Here is a 15,254-nt window from a genome sequence, read left to right on the forward strand (position 1 = left end):
ATTACTACAGATTTCAGACAGATGGCTTCCCAGAGAGAGCCTTCATCAATATAGGAATATATTTTGAAATGCTGAAAGGAAAATTCCATTTGCAAGGTGCTGGGACCAGGTGTCTCTATTTTAGCAAATCACTGTACTCAAGAACAGGAAGCGGAGCCTGGAGATAGAGCACTGCACCAGGGAACTGAAGACCTGGCTGAGCTCCAGTTTCCACTAAGTCACACCTGTGCAGCGACGTGGGAAAAAACGGTCTGTTCACAGCTTTCCCCTTGTCGACATGGAGTTAAAATAAGAGTGATCTAGGCCAAATCCAAGTTCTCATTTCAATGTATCAGAATCAAGGTTTATTATAGCTGGAAGAGGTTCTGGAGTTCATCGTTCCCATGACTTCTTCAAACTACATTTTAGCCACAGTATCCCTTCTTTAAAGAAAATCTTATGGTGATGGGGTTAGTGGGTGGCAGAGGATACATAATATGTCAACCAGATAAAAGCAACGTTGCCCCAGGATGGTTGTGTCATGAATGCATATGCATGTGACTTGAGGGCCACAAAGTTCAAATCTGCTGCAGGTCAACCACCCCACGATATAATTTTTAATTATATGCCTTGTTGAGACAATTCACATATCATATATTTAATCTACTTAAAGTATACCAATCAATGCTTTTTGGTACATGTACCGAGTTGTAGAACTGTCACTACAATCAATTTTAGAACATTCCTTATCACTCCAGAAACCCCATACCCAGTAGCAGTCACTTTCCTTCACTACTTCCCGTTCCTCCCTTCCATCCAGCCCCCCATAACCACTACTCTATTTTTAGTCTCTGCAGACTTAGCTATTCTGGACATTGCATAGAAATGGGATTATTTAACATGTGGTCGTTTATGACTGGTTTGTTGTACCATGTATCAGTACTACATTCCTTTTTATAGCTGAGTAATATTTCACTTGTATACATATAACATATTTTATTCATTCATTAGTTGATGGACACTTGGGTTGCTTCCACATTTCAGCTATTTTTGAACAGCTTCCACATTTTAGCTATTTTTGAACAGGTACGAGTGTCTGTGTGGGCATATGTTTCCATTTCTCTTGGTTATATATCTAGGAGTGAAACTGTTGGGTTATATATAACTCTGTTTAATTTTTTGAGGAACTGCCAGATTATTTTCCAAAACAGCTTCAACATTTTACATTCCCATCAATTGTATAAACGTTCCAATTTCTCCACAGCTTCACCAACACTTGGTATTATGTCTTTATGATCATAGCCATACTAGCGGGTGTAAAGTGGTGTCTCATGGTGGTGTTGATTTGCATTTCCCTGATGGCTAATGATGTTTATAGTTTTTTCATGTATCCTTTGGCCATTTGTATATCTTCTTTGGAGAAATGTCTATTCAGATCCTTTGTCCAATTTTATTATTGATATGCAAGGATTCTTTATACATTCTAGAAACAAGTTTCCTTACCAGATAAATGATTTAAAAATATTTTCACCCATTCCGTGGGTTGTCTTTTCACTTTCTTTCCCCCCGCCCCAAACATGCCCACTTATTAGCTCACATTCTTTAGGTCACAAGTCCGCCATGGCACGGCTGGGTTTTCAGCTAAGGGTATCACAAAGCTAAAATCAAGATGTTGCAGTTATCGTCTGGTTTAGGGTCATCTTCCAAGACCATTCACCTCTTTGCAGCTATAGGACTGAGGTCCTCATTTTCCTTCCAGCTGCTGGCCAGGGACCACACTCAGCAACTAGGTCAGACCCACCCAGGGAAAATCCCTTTTTGTGATATAGTGTAATATGACCACAGGAGTGACAGCTCATCATTCTCACAGGTCCCACCCACACTCAAAGGGAGAAGGTTATACACATGTGAAGGCCATTAGGGGTCATGTTATGATTCTGCTTAATACACTCTCTTTATGAATTTTAATTTTACTCTTCTGAGGTTAGACTGGATGATAATGGTACTACTATTTGGATAGTGATTTACATTTTAATAAAGATCTTTTCACATATATTTTCTCACTTGATCTTTACAATCCAGAGATGCCAGTGCTGGCCTAACTGTCAGGAAGAGGAATGGAAGGGTTAGAGGAGACACAACCTTTCCCTGCCAGGCTGGGAGAGTGTGGGAGGGCAGAGACCTTCACTCAAACCTCCCGATTCCAGCTTCTGGGCTCCTTCCTCCAGTCCTGCCACGTGGATCTGAGAAGACTGGATATATCCTAGTGCCAGTGCCACAGCTGAAGCAGAAAGAACACAGCCTCTGGAGTGAGACGGATGTGGGTCTTGGGTAAGTCATTCCTCCTGTCTGGGCATCCTCATCTTGAGATGGGGGAGTTGGACTACATGGTTTGCAAGGGCTCTTTCAGCCTCAAATCAGGACAATACTGATTTGCACTGTGGAAGATCGTTAGCTTCATGTTCCCATTCTCTTGGTTGAGGAGAACCCCATAACTATACCCTCTTCTGGGTATCCCTGTGATCTGGGCATTTTATTAGATTTCCAAGGCCACCATAACACAGTACCACAAACTGGGTGGTTTAAACAACAGAAACTGGTTCTCTCATAGTTCTGCAGGCTAGAAATCCGGCACCAAGGCATCAGCAGGGTAGGTTCCTGCTGAAAGTTCTGAGAGAGAATTCTTTCCAGGCCTCTCCACTTCTGGTGGTGCAGGCAATACTTGGCATTCCTTGACTTATGGATGAGATGCATCACTCCCATCCCTACTTCTGTGTCTCCTCCTTTTCTTATAAGGACTATCACCTCTGAATTTAGTCCTCACCCCCAAACCATGATCGTCTCATCTAGAGATCCTTAACTTAATTACACCCGCAAAGACTATTTCCAAATAAGGTCATATTCACAGATAATGGTTAGGACTTGGACAACTCAACCCACATCATAAATTGATTTGTGCATCCATCACTGATGAAATATAGGTGCTTTTCAATTTTTTCGCATCACAAGGAACACTGCAACAAACATCCTTTTTGTATCTCTTTGTGTCCAGGGACAAGAATTTTTCTAGAAGTGAAATTGTTTGAGTCACAGAGTATATATTTTCAACTCTGCTAGCTACTGCTAAATATTCTTCCAATCTAATCCACTTGAAATGGTATCTCATCAGTTTTTTTAAAAAACAAGTGAATTTGTTGGGATAACATTGGTTTGCAAAACCATACAGGTTTCAAGTGTACAACAAAACATCATCTGCACTGCGTCGTGTGCCCATCGCCCAAGCAAAGTCTCTTTCCATCCCCATTTCCACCCCGCTTTGCCCACATCACCTGACCCCCACCTCGCTTTTCCTCTGGCCATCATCACTCTGTTGTGTCTATGTATTATGTATATATGTTTTTTGCTAGTCCCTTCACCTTCTTTCATCCATCATGTCCCAATACCCCTCCCCTCTGACAGCTGTCAGTCATTTTCAAATATCCATGCCTCTGTTTCTATGTTGTTCATTTTGTTCATCAGATTCCACATATAAGTCAGAAAATATGATATTTGTCTTCCTCTAACTGGCTTATTTCACCTAGCATAGTAATCTCCAGTCTAGCCATGGTGTCGCAAAAGGTAAGATTTTCTTCTGTTTTGTGGCCATGTAGTATTCCATTGTGCAAATATACCACGGCTTTTTTATTCACTCAACAGATGGACACATGGGCTCTTTCTAAAGCTTGGGTATTGTAAATACTGCTGCAATGAACACAGAGGTGCATATATTCTTTTGAATTAGTGTTTTGGGATTCTTAGGATCTATACCCCCAGAAGTGGGACCACTAGGTCAAAAGGCAGTTCCAATTTTAATTTTTTGGGGAAATACCATACTGTTTCCCATAGTGGCTGTACCAGTCTGCATTCCCACCAGCAGTGTACTGGGGACCTCTTTTCTCCACATCCTCATCAACACTTGTTTGTTGATTTATTCATGGTAACCATTCTAGCAGGTGTGGCTTTTCACTTTCTTAATTTTGATGAAGTCCTATTATTCAATTACTTAGCTTGCTTAAGTATTTTGTGCCATGTCTAATTGCGTAATCTAAGGTCACAAAAGTTTATTTCTATGTTTTCTTCTAAGAGTTTCATAGTTTTAGCTGTTAAATCCAGGTCTTGATCAATTTTGTATTAATTTTCGTATATGTGTGTAATAGTATTTTCTTCAAATTCTTTTTATTTCTGTAAGGTTTGTATTAATGTCCTTTTTATTTCAGTTTTTAATAATCTGAATCTTTCTTGGTCCGTATAACTAAGGGTTTTCCAATTTTACTAATCTTTTCAAAGAGCCAAGCTCTGGTTCTGTTGATTTTATCTATTGTTTTTCTGTCTCCCCTTGATATTTTACAGAAACCTTAGAGAAAGTAAGGTGTTTGGAGCTGAAGCAAACACAGCTTCCTACCAATCCTTCCATTCAAATGGCCACATGTCTGAGATGGCCCCAGTCAGTCATATTTCACACCTATTGTCTTATTTATTAATAGTGTCCACTGTTAGTCTAAAAATTTTTCTGTTCAGATGATAAATTTTAGGGTCACTCTACTAACAGGCCTGGTCTGAAAATGGATTTCCTGTAGGTTCTATCCAGCTTCCTCCCAGCCCCTGGTGTTTAAGTGCTTTTTGCAGTCCTCACTTCAGGTATAAGTAAAGTTAAAAATGAAATAAGGACAATACAAACATCAGATCAAAGAGACACATTTTCAGTCAGATTGGTGGGAATGCTTGCCAACTAAGGGAAAAAGTAAAAGGAGTTAGTCTTGTCTCTCACTTTCTCTCACTCTGTTTTTTTATTCTTTTATAAACAAGTATAAACTGTGCTTGAGGTTGTACAGAAATATTCCCAAGAACTGCTGCGGATAGAGTAGCCTGTGTTCATGCGTTTAATTTCCCATGAGGCCGAGTCCCATGCTCTGTTCTCCCACTGCACCTGTGCATACACTCTTCCTCAACGAACAGGGCATGCCTACTACAACGTCACCCTTTTGAAGGGGGAGGAACACTCCCTCACTTGAAAGAGAGGTCCTAGGTCTATGGGCTGAAGAAAAAACAGGAATCACACTATTTCCTTTTGCCACCTGCCTTCCATGCCTGAATCAGTGTACTCAAATCTATCAGATGCCAATAATTCATTTCCCATTCTGTCTATGCCCCACTCTGTCCCAGACCCATACTGGCTTTCTGATTCCATTCACTGCGCACCTCTGCTTCTCTTATATAGCCGAAGGCAGGCATGCAAACACACAAATATGCTTGATCTGAGGTGCATTTCATTCATAAGAAGGGCCAGGGAATTATAGAGGTACATTCAGTATTTGTAGAAGTATCCTGCACTAATCAACACCACTCGTGCTATTAAACACATTTAATGTACTTCAGTTGAGTCCTAAAATCTTTTGTTGTACTTTATTAATCGAGAAATCTGATCTGTTGTGTTGATCTGATTATTTCACATTACTCACAAAATTTTGTTTTGTTTTAACCAAATGTACTTATTTTTTCCCTACTGCATTAGACTTTAAATTTTATTTAAGGGAGGTTATTTTAGGAAAAGTTTTAAGACACTATACAAAAATTTTGTTAACAAGAATTTGCCTGACATCAAAGTTAAATCACAATGAAAAAAAATATATTTCAAGGTTTTCACTGGAATAAAAATGCTTGTTAAAGGGCAGGGGGAAAGTTTACTGCTGTTTTTGGCAATAACACACAGCGATGAAACAAAGCTTCCTTAACAACGTGAAGACGATGGGACAGCCACGCAAGGCAATGGCAGGTATCTGGCTTCGCTATTTAACGTAGTTTGCAGAATACCAGTCGACTCTGTTCTTAGGAACACATTTTAAAATGGCAGTGATGGATTTTCAGGCCTGGTTACACCTACCAGGAAAATGATGCAACCATTATTCACCGCTTCCAACTATGGTTTTTACTGGCATCTTCTACAAGTTACACTTTGGCACTCTTCTAAACATCATCAGGCCACAGGCTCAGTCTAAATCAAATATTTTTACAAACTAAACAATCCAGTGCTAAAAACTACCCAAATTACAAAGACCTAATGCTGTTTCCGTTCCAAGAACTGGGCTATTTTATAGGGGGAAAAGTGCTTACTACATTAAAAGGGAAATGGTGCTTTAACCCAAAAGAACTGGCCTGGCCAGAGCATGAGAAAAACAAGTAAGGATCAAATCTGCCTGCACTGGCCACCAACTGACAGACATAGCCCACTAGTGAGCTTTTCCAATCTCTGCATATCATGAGCCCACATAATGTATTGTCAAAGTTAGTTCATTCAGCATTGGGTCAGTTAAGTTAGATTCACACCGGAAAAAATTCCATCTATAGACATAGCCTACATCCCTATTCTGGCTAATACTTTTGCAAATGTGAGCCACTGTTCACACTATTATTGCAAAAGAGGAATTCCAAGTCCAAGTGCATGTTCTACTAATGATAGGTGAGTAGCATTATCTCTGCCTGTGCAGAGTATATGACTTTCAAATGCTGAGGGAATGCATACAAGCAGGCCTGGCAGGCAGCTAACCGAACAAACCAGTGAGGCCTTCACTTTTATACATTAAATACAATTATACTACAGCATACTCTTTGAAGGTGCTGCAAGTTTTAACAGAAAATTAGTTACACAGTGACTAGCACATAATAGGTATATTGAAAAATACTTGTTCAATAAGTGAAATGTAGAATACCTGGTTTCCTTATAGATTTAGGGAAGCCATGTTATGTCAAGTGCTATATAAAAATTATTTAAGAAGCCACAAGCAATTTCATCATACAGTTTCCTTTCCCCTTAAAAACAAAAACCATCACTCTTTAGTTGAGGAGTTTTGTAACTGGACTAACTCTGTTCAGTCCTACGGATCTCTCTCACTTCCAAAACCTCTATAGGCAGCTTTCAAGTAGGGCTTCATATTGGTCAACTGCTGTCCAAACCAGCACAGTATTACATCCTCAATAACTGCAAATTCTTTGCTTGGTACTCACTAAATGCATTAATCGTTTATTCACTAGCAAATCGGCACTGAGCTCCCACATGGTATGAGAAAAATAAGAGCAGGGTAAAGGAGACCAGGGATTCTGAGGAAGGGCTGAGATTTTAAATGAGGTGGTCATGGTAGGCCTCTTTAGGATGGAGACGTTTGAGTAAGGACTTGTGTGGCTGCTAGAAAGGAGACCATGCAAAGGCCTGGAAGCAGGAATCACACCAGGAGTAACCAAGGAGGAGCAAGGAGGTCAGTGTGGCAGCAGTGGAGTAAGCAATGGTGAGCGCAGTATGAGAGGAAGGGGGGTGGGGGGGGGTGGTAAGATCTTAAAGGGCCTAGAAAGTTGTTACTATAGAAACCTCAGCTTTTCGCTCAGAGAAATAGGAGCCAGTGAAGAAAGCTTCTGAGGGGACAACAGATTAAGTTACTTTAGGTTTTAAAAGGATCACACTGGCTGCTGTATTCAGAATATAAGGCAGGGAGAATAGGGTGCAAAAAGGAAATGAGACAGGAGGCTACCTACTTAGTAAGCAAAGGTGAGAGGGGGGTGGCGACTTGGATCAGGGCAAAGGAGTGAAGGTGGTGCGAAGGAGTAAAATTCTGGATACATTTTGAAGGTAGAGCCAACAGGGTTTCCTGACAGATTAGATGTGATGTATAACAGAAAAAGAGGGCCTAGCCAGTTTTGCTCAGCAGTGAGAACATTGGCCCATGGACTGAGGGTTTGGGTTCGATTTCAGTCAAGGGCACATACTCGGTTGCAGACTTGACCCCTTGCCCCGGTTAAGATGCATGCAGGAGGCAACCAATGGATGTGTCTCTCTCACTCAATGTTTCTCTCTTGCTGTCTCTCCCCTTCCCTCCACTTTCTCTAATAATAAATGGAAAAAAAAAATCCTTGGGTGAGGATTAACAACACAAAAAAAAAAAAAGGAAAAAGAGGTGGTGGGTATGAGTTCATAAATTTTGGCTTCTTTGGCAACTATAAAAATAGGAGTTGCCAATGACTGATATAAAAAAGACTATAGGTGGAGTAGTTTGGAGGAAGAGAAAGATCGGCAGTTTCTTTTTGAACATATTAACCTCATACAGTGAAATAAATGATAATCCTCACATTACAATCCCAATTCATTCTCCTCATGATACATTTATCTACAGATTAAAAATAAATCTTATTGCTTTTTATTTCGTAGGCATTCTGGCTAGAATTGCATTGGTGACCTTATTATATAAAACAGCTTTCACTCATTAGAGCCAACATTTCTCTTCCTGCAGTAGCTGTAAATTCTAGTCTGTCAATTAAGAATTAAGAAAAGATTCTGCTTGTCTTTCATTTACCAAAACCAATGTGTCCCTAGATTCAGAAAAATCTGAGCAGGATGAAGTGGCTATAGAATTAGAATCAGAAGACCTGTAGGTCAAATCTGGTTTCTTCACTTAACCAGTGGGACCTTAACATATCTGGATCTCACTGATGACACATAAAATAGAGAAAATACCTACTTTATAGGGATGGTGTGAGATTAAATTAAATGATGTAAGTGAAAAAGTTTCATGGCTTTAAAGAGTCATACCAGTGATAGAGGTTATTATCTATAGCTTGCCAAAAATTTTACACATGACTATTGTCTTGTTTTTTGCTCATTCACTTATTCATTCATACATTCCACAAAAAGGAATAAATGTAGAAAAAAAGTTCTTTGAATAATCTCTTAACAGATAGGTGAAAGACTTCTGAGAAACTTTCTGGAGGTTTCTTCAGTCTTTAAAACCACATGCCCTTCTATGAACTGACAATGGTTACAAAAATGACTTCTTACACAGGTCTGATTCCATCATAATGAGTTCTGCAACAAAACATTCATGAAAGGACAGAAAAGCCCTACTAAGGAAACAGGAGGCAGCAGGGTAAAGCAGAAACAGCTCTGAAAAGTGGGCCATGGGATCCGTTACTGGAAGAGGGAATGGACAGAGTTCAAATTGCTGGGGTGAGAACAGAGAAAACTGTTAAGACATAACCTGTGGGAGACAAGAATGATGTATATGGCAGGAGAGGGAAAAAAGACTGCAATGGGGGTTAAAGTCAGGTCTTGGCCCTGGCTACTGTCAATTTATTTTGTAAGACCTTGGCTTGCCCTTGATGGCCCTCGTTCTTTCTTTTTTTTGGTAATATATTTTTATTGATTTCAGAGAGGAAGGGGGAGAGAGAGAGAGAGAGAGAGAGAGAGAGAGAGAGAGAGAGAGAGAGAACATCAATGATGAGAGAGAATCATTGATGGACTGCCTCCTGCACACCTCCTACTGGGGATCAAGCCCACAACCTAGGCATGTGCCTTTGACCAGAATTGAACCTAGGACCCTTCAGTCAGCAGGCTGATGCTCTATCCACTGAGCCAAACCAGCTAAGCCTGCTCTCCATTCTCATTTATGGAGAAGAGAGGGCACATAGGTAATCTTCCTCAACTATATCACCATATATAGAGTGGAAGTTCTGCTGAAAAGGAAGTTAGGTGTCCAGTTTTTGGAGGTAGTCTCCGTTTCTCATGAAGCTTAGTGAGTTAACAACAGACCAGGTTCCCGTGTTCTTAAACAAATACCAAAACTCTATAAAAATAATCTCAAGATTCAACAATTTTTTCTTAACTAACTGAAGGAGTCTGGAAGACGTATGAGGATCCATTAATAATTGCTTCTCCACTATGCTCTCAGATACAATGTTATGGGAGTTCTTATTGTGTACCATAATTAGTTACTGTTGAGGGAGTCCTGACAGAAAGTACAAGCTCTGTCAAGGTTGAGAAGGTATTTTATTCATTCTTGTAACCACAGGGCCTCTGGCACATACATAACAGTCAAAAGCAGTCACTTTCTTGATTCCCCTCCCATCCCTTTATTTCTGAATGGCTAACTCCAAAGATCTTTTAGTGAGAGGTCATCTAGACGTCCTTGTCCTTTTGTGCCACAGCCTGCTCATACAAAATGGTTAATGCCGAACAATTTCAAGGTGGGAAACCCAGAATTTCAGACCATGCACTTCCCCATAAAGAAATGGAATGCTTGAGACATAAGGGGATAGTATCATTCCAGCAATTCACCTGAATTATCATTTGGAAGAGGAATTTTGGCTTCTAGTTCTTCTGAGTCACCCTCACTGTTGTTGTTTTTTAATATATTTATTTTTTACAGAGAGGAAGGGAGAGGGATAGAATCAGAAACATCGATGAGAGAGAAACATCGATCAGCTGCCTCCTGCACACCCCCTACTGGGGATGTGCCCACAACCAAGGTACATGCCCTTGACCGGAATCGAACCTGAGACCCCTCAGTCCACAGGCCGATGCTTTATCCACTGAGCCAAACCAGTCAGGGCACCCTCACTGTTTTTTTTAATACGTTTTTAATTGATTTGAGAGAGAGAGAGAGGAAGGGAGAGAGTTAGAGAGAGAGAGAGATACATCGGTGAGAGAGAAACACTGATTGGCTGCCTCCTGCATGGCCCTACTGGTGATCAAACCTGCAACCTGGGCATGTGCCCAGACAGGGAATTGAACAGGTGACCTCTTGGTTCATGGGTTGACACTCATCCACTGAGCCACAACAGCCAGGCCTCAGTGGTTTTTATTACAACAATGTCATTCTTGTAAACTACCTTTTTTTCCAACATGTCATCATGAAAATATTCAAATACACAAAAAGATGAAAGAATTTTATAGTAAGCCTACCATACTGCATTAAAATATTAAATTTTTAGTAAGCTTATTATATGTACTGTTTTATATTATACACTAAAGGCCTGATGCACGAAATTTGTGCAAGAGTAGGCCTTCCTTCCCCTGGCTGCCGGCACCGGCTTCCCTCTGGCACCTGGGACCCGGGCTTCCCTTGCAGCCCCGGCTTACCCTTAGGAAGGTCATCCAGAAGGATGTCCAGTCTAATTAGCATATTACGCTTTTATTATTATAGATACCACCTAGATTCTCTAATGGACATTTCCTTGTTCACTTATTTGAACAACTATCTAGAAATAGAATGGGTCTCAGCAGGAAAAAGGCACTTTTATTTCACTGTTTACAATTTTTAAAAAATCTCAGCAAAAATGTTAATATCAACCATACTTATTTATTGAGTCCTTATGTGTTAAGTCCCTTAACTTAAGGTTATTTTTAATCCTTACATAATTCATACAAAGACACTGAGGCATAGAGGGATGAGGCCAGAGTTGGTCTCTGAAAGCTAGACTTATACCAAAACTCATACTCTATAACATTCTATACTGATCTGAAAAGCTAGAAGATGAAAAATAAAACCAACCAAAGAAACTGAAGCAGACATTGGTTACCTGCCCATCATCCATTCCAATTTACCCATTTGAACAAAAATCTAGTTTTTCACTCATCCTATGTGTCTGAGAGAAGAATCCATGGGTGTAATTGGTTCAAAATTCAGGCCCAAGTCAGATAGATAACTAATCAGGCACTATTTCAGGTGCTTTAAACATATCATCTTATTTCATCCTCATAATAACTCTAGGCAATAGTAGTAGAGTTATGTCCCAGTCTATAGATGAAAAAACTTAAAGACAAATACATAATGAAAAAATTTAAGAACCTGCTGGTAAGTGGCAGAACCAGAATTCAAGACCAAGCCATCTGACTCCAGTGGTTGTTCCCTTCACAGTACCTAGTATTCTCAATAGGGCCTATAGCTGCCTTCTCACTGGGCCTTTTGTTTGTAGTCATTCCTCAAATGCACCTTTTACAAGTGGGCAGTGTGGACTTTTGGAAGCACACATCCCTATGTGTCTCTCCATTCTTTCCATTACACTATCCTCAGAATGAAGTACAACCTTGTTTAACATCATATTAGGACCAGCTTTCCTCCAGCCACTGTCCTGCCCCATCTACCCATCCCAGAACTGCCCCATCTACCACATTACTCAAAGTTGTCCAGCTGTGTCTGATATTTCTTGTTCACATTGTTCCCGCTTCTTGTAAAACCTTCCCCCACATTTTCTTCTGGGAAATACTGATTTATCCTTCAAAGTCCACCCCATATGTTACCTTTCTTACAAGTTTTTGCCTAATATCTCCTTCACCCCTATGGGCAGAACTAATTATTCTCTGCTCCTCGTCCTCTTTTTCAGACATCTATTACTCACTATCCTGCTATTTTTTTATAATTCTCTAACTAGCCAGTATACTCTTTTATTATCTGGCACTGTAAACGTACAATAAACATTTGTTGAATGAAGTAAATGTTCAGAGACTAGTCCCAACAGATTCTTCCCCTGCCCCCCAAAAGAGTAGAAAAATCTAAATAGCTTTTCGATAAAATATAAAAGAACATAGCAGTTTAAACTGGGTTGATAAGACACTTATTAAACTATTGTTCCTGGGGCCTTCTACCAACACCTATTGAATCCGAATCTCTAAAGATTTTCAACCAGTTTTCATGAGCATCCCTAGTGATCATCATCATCAAATTTAGAAAACACCCACTTACACATACATGTATGTAGTATCAACTAAAGAACAAGGTCAATAGAATAATGAAAAGAAGTTGGACCTTTGGAATGAATCAGAATGGTAATATCCCCTTACCCTCTCTGCCCCGCCCCCCCCCCCCAAAACATCACTGAATTCTAGCACTGAAAGGGGCGTTCACTTCACTTTCGCAATTCCCTTGCCCTAACTCTCCCATTTTATACAGAAGGATGCTAAAGGCCACAGTGATAAAGTGACTTGGCCAAGATCCCTCTGATGCCTAGTTCAGATTTATTTTCATAATACCACAGCATGCAAGTTTTCATTTAGGTTAGATTTATGGAATAATCCAAAAGAAATTCAGAAAATTAACAAATATAAGCTGTCAAAATATATTTAAGTGTACAGTTTTCCTTATTAAAAAAAACTTTTTAAGAAACTTATAAATTAACCTATGGCAGCAAATTCCAGCAGTGCTAATTACTACAATATTTAAGGGGTATCTACTAAGAGCCAAGCCTAAGTTGTATTTTTTTTTTAATCATATAATTTCTTCTAGGCCTCACAATAAAGTTAAGAATTAAGGAGTATTTCCCAAATTTACAGATAAGGAAACAGACTCAGAGAAATCAAACAGGTTGCCAACCTTTCTAAGCCATTAAGTGGTTTGTACGAAGATTTGAACCCAGCTTTTCTATTCATTCTATGCTTTTTAATATTTAATTTAGAAGATTAATAATATAATTACTAATATAATAAAAATTACTGAAGTTTGCATTGAAACAAAGGCAAATTTTAATAGATATGAAATAAACCTCGATATTGATTTTGACAAGCAAAAATTTGATAATGTAACTTGGTAAAGGCATTTGCCTTTTGCTTAGTATGAGACAAAATAAAATAAATTTACATTTAATTCAAATAATGAAAGCATTAAATTCTGTTTTAAATAATCACGTAAGACAGAGCTCTTTTTAAATAATCTGGCTCAAGTCCAAATCTCCATATAAACTCAGGTTAAAATCTCTCTAGCCCATGAGACTTCTTTCTCATACTGAAACACTTAAAAGAATAATAATTTAAGATAAAAGATTTTTCATGGAGTTATTTTTCTCTAGTGAAATCACATTAGCCTACACAGACTCCCAGTAATCTCTAAGTGTAAATCTATGTACTCCCTTGAATTTGTCATTTAATTTATTCTTGTTTATTTAATTGAGGAAGAGTGGAAATTAAGTAAGTACTAAGAGGCTTCCATATACACAAAGCCAAAGGCCAATATCTTCTTGGTTTTTTTCTAGGATTAAATGGTTTGTTCCAAGTATATACTTTTTTGATGGATGCCAACATGTTAAAATAAACTGTATCTACCTAGCATTACATTTACCTAACCTATCATTCCGATCCTGCGGAGCTTTGACATCTATGAGACTTTACCACCAAACAGTATGAAGGCCTTCAAACATTTTCACCTTGAACTTATGCTCCAGGCTACTAACTAGTCCATGTAACAAAACATACTAAGCACCTAGTTTCATGAAAGGGTTTATGCTGTCTCCTGCTTGGTATACAGAATGAAGTAAAGACGCCACTCCTGCCTATATTTTCAGCCTTGCTGAATGAAGCACGGGATGGCTGAATACAAAGGTAGACAAATAGGAATGTAAATAAGTAAGCAAACAAATAAAAAAAAACAATGCTCTAATTGCCTCATAAAACTCCATTCTGATAAGAGGAAAACACTGATTTAGAAAACATAAATTTATCACTGATTATTGGCCTGGCACTATGCAAGACACTAGCAATGCTGAGATAAATAAGGTAGTGAAAATAATTTATCTTTCCCAAAGAATTTAAAATAGGGCCTCCACCCTTCAGAAACACCGGAAAGGTGTTAATATATGGTGCTATACATTTTGAGATAAAGATGAACTAGACTCTGAATCTGTCTTCAAAAAAAGGTTGCTGGGCAGTAAATAATAATCTTCACTAGAAATAATTATAGATAGGTGTAAAGAGTACAGAGATTTAAGAAGTAACCATTTTAAAAGTAGAAACTGGAGGGGTGTGGGGATGTGAGTGATATTTAAGCTTGGCCTTGATGGCTAAATAAGATGGCCACATCCACAGATTTAGAAGGACAGTAGAGAAATTCAAATCTAGCAGGATAAAGGAATGATAACAGGAAAAAAGAAGGTAGAAGAAGTTGACCCCCCACATCTGGGTGATACCATTTGTGTCTGAGACTTTCACACTCACAGAAGGACTTGGAACATCCCTGGTCCCAACACTCTAAATGCAGGTTGTGGGTGCTCAGCAATTCTGACAACCTAAAATGTTTCCCAACAACTCTCCCCACCCCCAATGAGAACTGTACATGTTTCTGTGTAGAAAAGATAAAGCAGGCGATAGAAGAGAAGCCTTCTGTAAATGGCTGCATTCTCATTTAATTCAGTCGGCAAAGGGAAAGCATTGACGGTTTTGAACAAAGGAGTGATACAACCCTAAATAAACTTGGGAGTAATGACTCCTGGTTGCTGTGTATAATGGACTGGCTTAAAATGAGACAGAATGCAGAGTCAGTTAGGAGGCCACCTAGTATTGCTGCACAGTGGTAAGGGCCACCGGCAGGAACTGGGGCACTCAATAAGAGAGACTTTATTGCAGCAGCATCACTGCCACAGACATTATTACTGAGCACTCTGTGTACCAAGAACTGCGCTGAGCCCTTTATTCCCTGACTTATCCTCAC

General features: G+C 39.3%; 1 protein-coding gene across 3 annotated transcripts in view; it reads right to left on the bottom strand.

Moving 5' to 3' along the window:
• Positions 1-15,254, bottom strand: part of VPS13B (vacuolar protein sorting 13 homolog B) — a 607,742-nt gene that overhangs the window by 210,876 nt on the left and 381,612 nt on the right. The window lies entirely within an intron of this gene.

Source organism: Myotis yumanensis, unplaced genomic scaffold, assembly GCF_028538775.1.
Source record: "Myotis yumanensis isolate MYYU_CA2020_CCGP unplaced genomic scaffold, mMyoYum1.0.hap1 SCAF_15, whole genome shotgun sequence".
Taxonomy (NCBI): Eukaryota; Metazoa; Chordata; class Mammalia; order Chiroptera; family Vespertilionidae; genus Myotis; species Myotis yumanensis.